Source organism: Excalfactoria chinensis, chromosome 6, assembly GCF_039878825.1.
Source record: "Excalfactoria chinensis isolate bCotChi1 chromosome 6, bCotChi1.hap2, whole genome shotgun sequence".
In the NCBI taxonomy this organism is placed as follows: Eukaryota; Metazoa; Chordata; class Aves; order Galliformes; family Phasianidae; genus Excalfactoria; species Excalfactoria chinensis.
The window spans coordinates 34,345,157-34,353,740 of NC_092830.1; the positions used below are offsets into that span (position 1 = coordinate 34,345,157).

Sequence of the window (8,584 nt, forward strand, 5' to 3'; positions counted from 1 at the left end):
GGCAGCACGAATTGTCAAATCAGTCACACAAACGGCCCACCATATATAAAAATAAGCAGTGCATCAACAGGGCCGGAGCCAAGCAGCGGTTAAAATAAGAACCAGGTTGGTAATGCTCAACTTACAACGCAGCTCAAACAGATGCACTTAGAAAGAGAAAGAGAGGGCCACGTTTAGACTGATTTATGTTATTGCTTCATTTACTACTCAAGACATGAAACAATAAGAAACACAACGCAAGTGCAATATGGACAGGGGAACGTTCCTGTCCCTAAGGGGACACATGCTCGTTGCCTCGTGCCGCCGCGAGGGGGCGCCGATGAGCCGCCGTGATTCCTGGTGATTTATATGACTCCCGAACGTGATTGTGAGCGACGCGGTAGAGAAGGGTTCGCAAAGCTCCGGGAATGAATGAATCCCATAGCAAACTTCAAAGCCTCATTTAAGTCCGTCATTCAGATCTGGAGTCCCACGTGTCTATCTGTCAAAGCTCCGCTAACGAAGCAACGACCGGCAGGTGCCGGGCACAGCTGAACCTCGTCCGGAGCTCAGCGCCTGGCCCTCCCCAACGCCTCTTAAGCTCCGCTGGGGGCTGCTGGCAGTGGAGTCGTGGTAGGTCGTGGTCCTTTGAACGCTCCTGGTGCCGTTGAGACCGAGAGGCATCGCGAGGGGCTGCTTTAGGAACCAAACTTTGGGGTTTTGTGTAACGTTCTCTGTTTGCTTTTGTTATTTTCAGGTCGCGGAGAGGCGTGACGCAGGTAAGGGGACCGCGGAGGAGGTTGAGCGGCAGGGAGCCCTTCGGAGCTCCGTGCTCGGGGTAAGAGGCTGCTGGGCTCTCGCCTTGCTCTTTGCGAGGCTGCCGCCGGCCTCCCGCGGCGTTTTGGAGCCGGTATCGCATCGGTGTCCGCCTTCTGTCGCTTTTGGTTCCCTTATCGCCCCCCACCACCCCTCTTGGGTTATTTAGCGAGCGCTTTCGTTCCTCTTGCGGCAGTTTGCGGGAGCGGACGGGACGGGGCTGGCTTGCCGCAGCCTCGGCGCCGCTTGGGAGCGAGAAGTAACGCAGAGGGCTGCTAAAATAAAGTGTTCTCTTGCAGACCGAACCAGGGCTGCAGCGGAGCCTCTTCTGATCCCAGACCGGTGAGGTTGTGGGAATGGTGAGCATTTCGGAGTAAGTTAGTTCTGTTCTGTTCGTGCTCAGCCTCTCTGTTTGGGGTTGGCACGGTGCCGCTGCTTGAGACCAAGCGTGACCTGGGGTGGCCTCAGCCCCTCCTGCCAGCCTTGGGGGTGAGCAGCAGGATGGGGCTGTGTGTTCCCTCCCTCCTTATGGGTGTCTTCAGGAGCACAGTCTCGTTCCCGCAATGGAGACACGGTGGGACAGCTTGCAGGACTGGGATGCTGTTAGGGATGGCTGTGTTGATTCTTTTTCAGTGTGAAAAACCAGCGAGGTGATGGAGTTGCTCTTCAGGTGAGAGCTGGAACGGAAGAGCTCTGCCTGGGGATGCATGGAGGACTGGCAGAGCCCTAGTGTGAGGCTCAAGAGGCAGGTAATGTTCTTGGGGCTGTTAGTTACAGCCCAGGATAGGAAGGGGATAAGACCTTCTGTGCACAGCTGGGAGTAATCTCACAGCTGTGGGCATTAGTTCCCTGGGTAGATTATAAACCACCCTGTCAGCTGATAGGGAAGCAACACTGCCAGGCTTGCTTATTCCAGAATGTTCTTGCAATGTGTCAATGGTAAGAATCTGGATGTGGGTGATGTTTGTTCTCCTTATGAAGGGAGGGTAGGTTAGAGATAAGAAGAGATGGGCAGCTGTGAGATGGAATTCAGGATCTCATGTGTAAGAAATGGAGCAGTAAGTAGGATGGAGCTACCAGGCTTCTAGGGAGCCTGCTTTGTCCTCTAAAAGGACATATTGGGTGGTGTCTATTGGGTTAGAGCATTGCAAGGGGTGCTGTAAGTGGCTGCTGACACTTGAGCCATTCCTTCTTTTGTTTCAGGAGGAGTGTGTCTCTAAGAGGAAGAAATCAAGGGGGAAAACATGACAGAAGAGTTGTATGGCACAGCAAGAAGCTTGCAGGTAAAATCAAAGGGGAGATGGAAGAAATGGGACGAGGAAGGTGAAGACCTGCTTAGAGTTTTGCCTTCAGGGGAGGGAGGCTGGGGACGGCAGAAGTTAGCAGGCTTGCAAACAGTGAGAAGGAGACTGGAGATTGTGTGAGCCTGCTGCCTGGTCAGGTGGGGCCTCGAATGCCTTCTTTGTTTCAGATGCCACTGCTGAGACTGTGCCTTGAGAATCCTGGATCTGCATGGAGACGCTTCTTGGGGAAGGATGGCTCCTTGATCACAGAGGAGGTGGGTGAAGCTGACTTAGGCAAAATAGATGCTCATGGATCTCTGGGTCCTAATGGGATGTGCCTAAGCATGCTGAGGGAGCTGGCTCTTAGTCATGGTGTCTATTTAATCTTTTCTCTAGGAAAAGTGCCCGAGGATGGAAGAATAGCCAGCATCGCAGCAGCAGCCTTCAAAAAGGGCAGGAAGGATGGCCTGTGTAATCCCAGGTCAGTCTGTGTCACCTCTCCACTTGGAAAGGTGGTGGAATAACTTATTTTTTTCTCAGCAACTTGAAGAGATTTCTCTGGAGCAGCCAAGGTGGAATCATGGATGCGAAATGATGCTGGACTGACCTGTGAGCCTTGTTTGTAGCTGTGACTGTCTGGTCAGAGCAGTGTGTGTTGCATGCTGGAGTTCAGTGGGGCTGTCAGCAGTGGCTGCTGGCCTTTTTGTAAGGAGGCTCAGCAGGTGTGAGGGTGAGGTGTATGGAGGCTGGGTGGACTCAGCACTGGGATCAGTGGTGATCCCTGGGGTGGTTAATGTATTTAACTATGTTTCTTAAGTGATGTGGATGGAGGGAGTCCACCCTCAGGAGAGCTGATGATGTGAAGCCAGGAGGAGAGGCTGACAGAGGAAGGCTGTGGTGGCATCTGTCAGGACATGGTGAACTTCCAAGAGTGCAGGTATGGGGCTTTGCAACTAGGGAGGAGTAACAGCATGTAGTGGTGTGAGTTAAGGGTCAGCCCTCTGGAAGGGAGACCAGAGGATATGGGCTTGGTGGTCGGTGTGGAGCCAGCAGTGTGCCCTGTGAAATGGGACCAATGGGATTTTGCTTTGGTGAAGTTGTCTGGACTATTGTGTTTCATTTTTGTTTTTTTCAGGTGAAGATGAGTTGCATGGAGAGTCCAGCAGATGGCAACAGAGCTGAGTGAGCTGGAGCATCTTGAGAGGAATGGATGAGAGAAGTATCTGCTTGGTGTGGAGAAAGTGAGGTGCGTGGAATCTCTTGGCAAGCTTTTGAATTGCGTGAGTCTAATAGGTGGTGGTGTGTATGGACTTGAATGATTTCACGGTGAGTGGTGTGGGTTAGGTGGAGAGTTTGGGAAGTGTGCTTCTCTGGGATTGCTCTTGTTGAGTGTGGATGTGGTGTCCAGAGGGATCTTTACAATGTGGTGTGCATTTCTGATGTTGTTTCAGGTTGGAGGCTGCAAAGGAGTGTTTTCTTTGTTGATGATTGGCCTGGAGATTGCAGTAGTTTCATGAGGTGCAGGATCAAGTAGGTGAGTGATGGAGCTCCTGGCCCAGCGGTTCCTTGGTGGTGGTTTTGTTTGTAGGTTCAGGGCTGGAGCAATAATGATCTCTCTGAGTGCTGGTTCTGACGAGGGAGGTGTGGGGGCTCCCCCGTGCTGTGATGGGGTTGCCCCTTTGTAGTGATGGCTGCCTGGTGGTGATTGTCCTTGTCCTGGGCTGGAAGGGAGGAGTGAGTTCTGTGTTCCGCAGGAGGAGAGAACTCAGTTTATTTCAAAGCTAAAATAAATAAAATCTCTGAAACAACTCTTGGTCTGTAGCTTAAAAGGCTGTTTGTGCTTATTAGTTTACTGTGCTGGGGGGTACAGTAAGCAAGGTTTGGGGAAGTGGCTGGAGGTGGAATGTGCCTGCTGAGTTTGGGAAAAGCTATGTCCCCTGCATGCTATGTGTGTGCAATAGTGACATCCTCAATAGGCTGAGGTGGTTAGGAAGGCTGCTATTGTCTGACTTTTTTCTGTTAGGCCAATATTGGTTTTCCAGGAGCATTTGGGAAATAAAGAGAAGGCTTCATAACATTTCTATTTAGGAGAGGTTTCTAACAAGGCCAGCCCAGTTTCCTGCATTTACTTAAAAAAAAACACATCTCTTTGCATGGGTAAGAGTTTACTCTTAGTATTTAAGATCACACCTCTCACCAAATGTGCTGAACCAAAGCAGTGGACTTGCATTACTGTATTTAAGTAGTGATAAACTAGGTCTCCCTTTAAAGAGAGACTTCAACTTTTGCCTTCTTGCTGAGACAAAACTGGAGGAGGACTTCTAGGTATAACTCTAATGTATAACCAAAGAATGCTGGTAATGCAGTTTGCTTCCACAGAGTGGAAAGCAAGTGAGTCTATGTCAGTTTTAGAGAAGAATTACCAGCTTACAGCAATTTTTTTTGGGAAGGCTGTTTCTATTGCAGGTGGAAATGCTCTGTTACATGTGGAAATAGGATGCCTAAGAGTATCATCTGTGCTAAAATGGAATGGCTAGACTGAGGTAGCTGAGGTTATCCTGGTGAAGTGGACGCTTGGCTGTCTTCAGCTTAAAACAAAAAGGTGATAAATTCTTGCTTACCTCAAGGAAGAAAATCGCCTACTGGCTGTTTCTGTGCTTGGGACCCAGGAAGAAAGGGGAGGATGATGCCCACTTCTTCAATTGGCCATTTAGTGTTGCATGTTCTGCTTAAAAGAAGCGAGACTTGAGTCAATAACAAATGTTTTCACAGGTCATCTACTTCATAAATACAACCTGTCAGGCTTGTTTTACTCACCAAATGAAACAACAGTATTTTCCACTGTTTGCATTGTTGCAGCTGGATTGCTGGAGAGCAGCATTTCTTGACTTTGTGTATTGTCCTGAGAGCAGAGCAGTGTTGACTGTCTTGTAAAGAAACTGAAAGCTTTCTTTTTTAAGATTGGTTTGCTGAGAATAATCTCTCGTTTCTTTCTAGGTAACTCAAACTGGTGTCTCTCAGTGTTACCCTTTGCATCAAGCTGTGGTGAGTCCTGTGACCTCTGTGCCAACTGGAGACTCAACTCTATCCTGAATGGTGACTGTCTTACTGGCTGTTTTCATTTTTTAACAGAAGAAATGGAGCTGCCGTTAGATCCTGCTTTTGCATATATGCTTGTATGAAAACACTATTTAGTATATGCAAGAATGTAATTATTAACTGGCTATATTAGTTAATGATGTAATTTTGCTGCTATTTAAGTGCAACAGGTACATAATTCAGGATAGTTAAAAGTTAATTGGCTTAACTATGATGCAGCTTTGCTAATAGCTTGACTGCAGTTTAATGAGTTGTTAGGTCATTTAACTGTTTAGTTCAAGCAGGTATCTGCAAACAATTAACCTGTTGTTTCTTGTGATATGTTCCTTTCCAATGTGATGTTTAAAATGGATGTCATCAAGACATTTGTTTCTATATACATTTCTTTTAGTATAACAACGCACTGAAATGTCTTTCTTCCCCTTCATGCAGTCAGAAAGCAGTGTGGGTTGGAAGGAATCTCTGACTCCTGGCTCTGTGTGACTCTGCCCTGACTTCTGCTGGCTCTGAGTGTTGTCCAAATGCTTCTTGAACTCCATTGGCCTGATCTGACCAGTATCTGTAATGAGGAGAAAATAAATGAAAGTACTCTTAGCAAGATTTTCTAAACAAAATAAATTACTGTGACTTTGCAATAAAAGAGTGCTGTGTAATATGTTTGATCTGATAAATATTAGAAAGTGATCATAGGCTGTGAGGATACTTCCCCTCTGTTACAGACTGCATCTCAGTGCATTACTTCATCATGAATGATGACGTGCTTCATTTTCTGCTCAGAGCCAATGTACAAAATCACTGTACAACAGTCAGACTGATTGCAACTGAAGTCTACAGCTAGTCACAGAAAATCCTGATGTTAAGATATGATTAGAATTGTGGTTGTATTCAATTTTCACATTTTTCAGACTTAGAGTAACAATTTTTACACCAGGCAGAATTCAGCTGTAAGACTTGTGCTCCAGTTACATCTTTTGTGTCACATTGCAGTTGGTATTCCCAGATCACTCAAGGATTTATATCTTTGAGTCAAAATGGCAGAGTCAACAGTTAATACATGACCAGAATCATTAGGGCTTGGCCTCCACCAGCAAAAGAACAGAAGGTGGGAAGATAGAAGAAAGACAATAAAACTCAACGAGTGAAAAGGGAAAAACCTGCTGTGAACCAGTTGCATATTTCACAGTGACAAACTCCACAGGTTCCCTCCACTCATCCCAGTTATGGGTTTAGAGCCTCATCTCTTGGAACCAGAATCTTACACAATTGAGAAGCAGAGCCTCTCTGCCCTTTATCCCCTATGATCACCGTACTGGATGTTCTTGTATGTATGTCCTTTCCAATCTTGTGATTCTATGATTGCCTACAATGAAGGCTGTGTGAAACTCTTTAGCCCATTCAACTCAAAGGCATGCTGAGAACACTGGACTAAATCAGCTAACAAACTGAGTTCTGTACTCAAATCTAATTCTGGTCACATTAAAATAGATGACAAACCTTCACAGGAATATTGTTAGGCTGCCTCATGAAAGTAGAGCACTTAAGAGAGAGAAACCACAATTCTGACCATAACAGAACAAACCAGGACCTGCTATTACCATGACTGTTACAGGATATTCCTTCTCTCCAGGTTTTCCCCTATCAACCAGCAGACAACTTGGTTGAAGATAGATAGATGATGACATACATACATACATAGTGTTGTTCTCAGTTTCTCAGTGCTTATGTTGCTCATCCTGATTTAGATGTCATGTGGAGATGATGTAACATGGATGCCCCATCCCTGCAGGCATCCAAGGCCAGGCTGGATGTGGCTCTGGGAAGCCTGGTCTGGTGGCTGGTGACCCTGCACATAGCAGGGGGTTGGGACTGGATGAGCACTATGGGCCTTTGCAACCCAGGCCATTCAGTCTGTGATTCTAAGGAAAGTGAATCAAATTGCCTTAATAGGAGAAAACAAACAAAACAAACCCCACACTGATGTCACATGTGAGAAAATAAATATCTATCTCAGAACTGAAAAATAAAATATAAACTAATTCAGAGCAAAAGTCAAAATCTGCTCCTTTTTATTTTTAACTGAGTGATATTAAATACAGTTTTCCTGCACTTTTCACTGCTGGTTTGCAGCCTGCCATTCCATCCCAAGTGCTTGCTTTGGCAGCAGATCCTTAGCTTGGCCCACACGGTCTTTCCTTGCCCACCTGTCCACACACACCAGCAATCACCCCGCAGCCCCAATCACAAGTTATTGCTGCAGCTGTTGCTGTGCCTTCACAGTAAACACAAAGTTACTGCTATTCTTTCTCCATCTCCCTTGTTTCTGGAAGCTTCTAGGCTGTAAGGAGCTGGTTAGAGCTCCTGTACAACTGTTTAGTTGTTGAATGAAGTTGTGAAAGAAGAGAAGAAAATGGACTTGTTTATAAATTTCCATTAGCTGAAGGCAAACAAGACAAAAAAGGAAAAGGACAGCAGCTTTCCATTTGAAGGGTGCAATATATAACACTATTATGATCCACTATTATGTGGATGAGATGAACAGGACAGGGGAATTGGGATAACACAACCCAATTTAATTGCTTCAGTTGCAGTGTTATGGGTTGAACAGAGTTGTGTGTCAATTCCTGTGCCAGAAAGTCTGCCTACAGAAGCTGGTACTTCTTAAGCAGTTACTTTTCTCTATTGCTTGGTAATTGCTGTGTGTTTTTAAGCACTGTTTACCTTCCCCAACTATTGCAAAGATGGCACTGCTGTTTTCCCCTGTGTAGGCTGGAGTCCCTGGTGGTTACAGTCCACTTCTTCTCACCACGACTGTCGTTTAAGGTGCTGACAGCTTCCAAGTGCCTGAGGGATCCTGCTATCTTCAGCAAGGTCTGCTTTCATTTAATGTCGTATTTAAGGCTTCCGTGACCTTTTTGAACATGAAAACGATAAAAATACTTTCACACAAAGATGTATCAAGTGCCACATCCACCTAGGCTCGTTAATAAACTGCGCCGCTCTGTTTCTGCTGGCCCGTGGCTGTATTAGCTGTCTGCTCGCCTTATTTGTGAGATATAAATAGCCAGGGACTGCACACTCGCTGTCACGTTACATTGAGGAAACAGTCATTTTAATTCTCCTAAACAAGCCCGTCTCCTGATGCGGGTCTGTCTCAGATACTCGCTCTTACCTGCTCTCCTTTGTCATGTTTGAGCAATAGACTCATAAGCCACATTGCTCAACCATCAAGCAAACATCCCCAAAGGCTTCAAGCCTCAAGACATTAACACTTTATAGTGGAGTAAAGCAGAGAGCGAGACTCGATGAAGGACTAAATTAACAAAGGAATGATTTAGGTGAGGTTTGGCATCTAAATATACAGGAGTGGACTCTTCTGTGACAGAGAAAGTCTCCGACACTACCATGAG

At 46.2% G+C, this 8,584-nt stretch overlaps 1 long non-coding RNA gene across 1 annotated transcript; it reads left to right on the top strand.

The window, feature by feature from the left end:
• The first annotated feature begins 631 nt into the window (after nucleotides 1-631).
• On the top strand, nucleotides 632-5,810 carry LOC140254160 (uncharacterized). The gene is made up of 9 exons (XR_011904075.1): nucleotides 632-1,544; nucleotides 1,999-2,078; nucleotides 2,267-2,353; nucleotides 2,475-2,687; nucleotides 2,896-3,015; nucleotides 3,214-3,324; nucleotides 3,530-3,612; nucleotides 5,076-5,174; nucleotides 5,610-5,810. It is a non-coding gene; the product is annotated as an uncharacterized lncRNA (long non-coding RNA).
• Nucleotides 5,811-8,584: the final 2,774 nt, after the last annotated feature.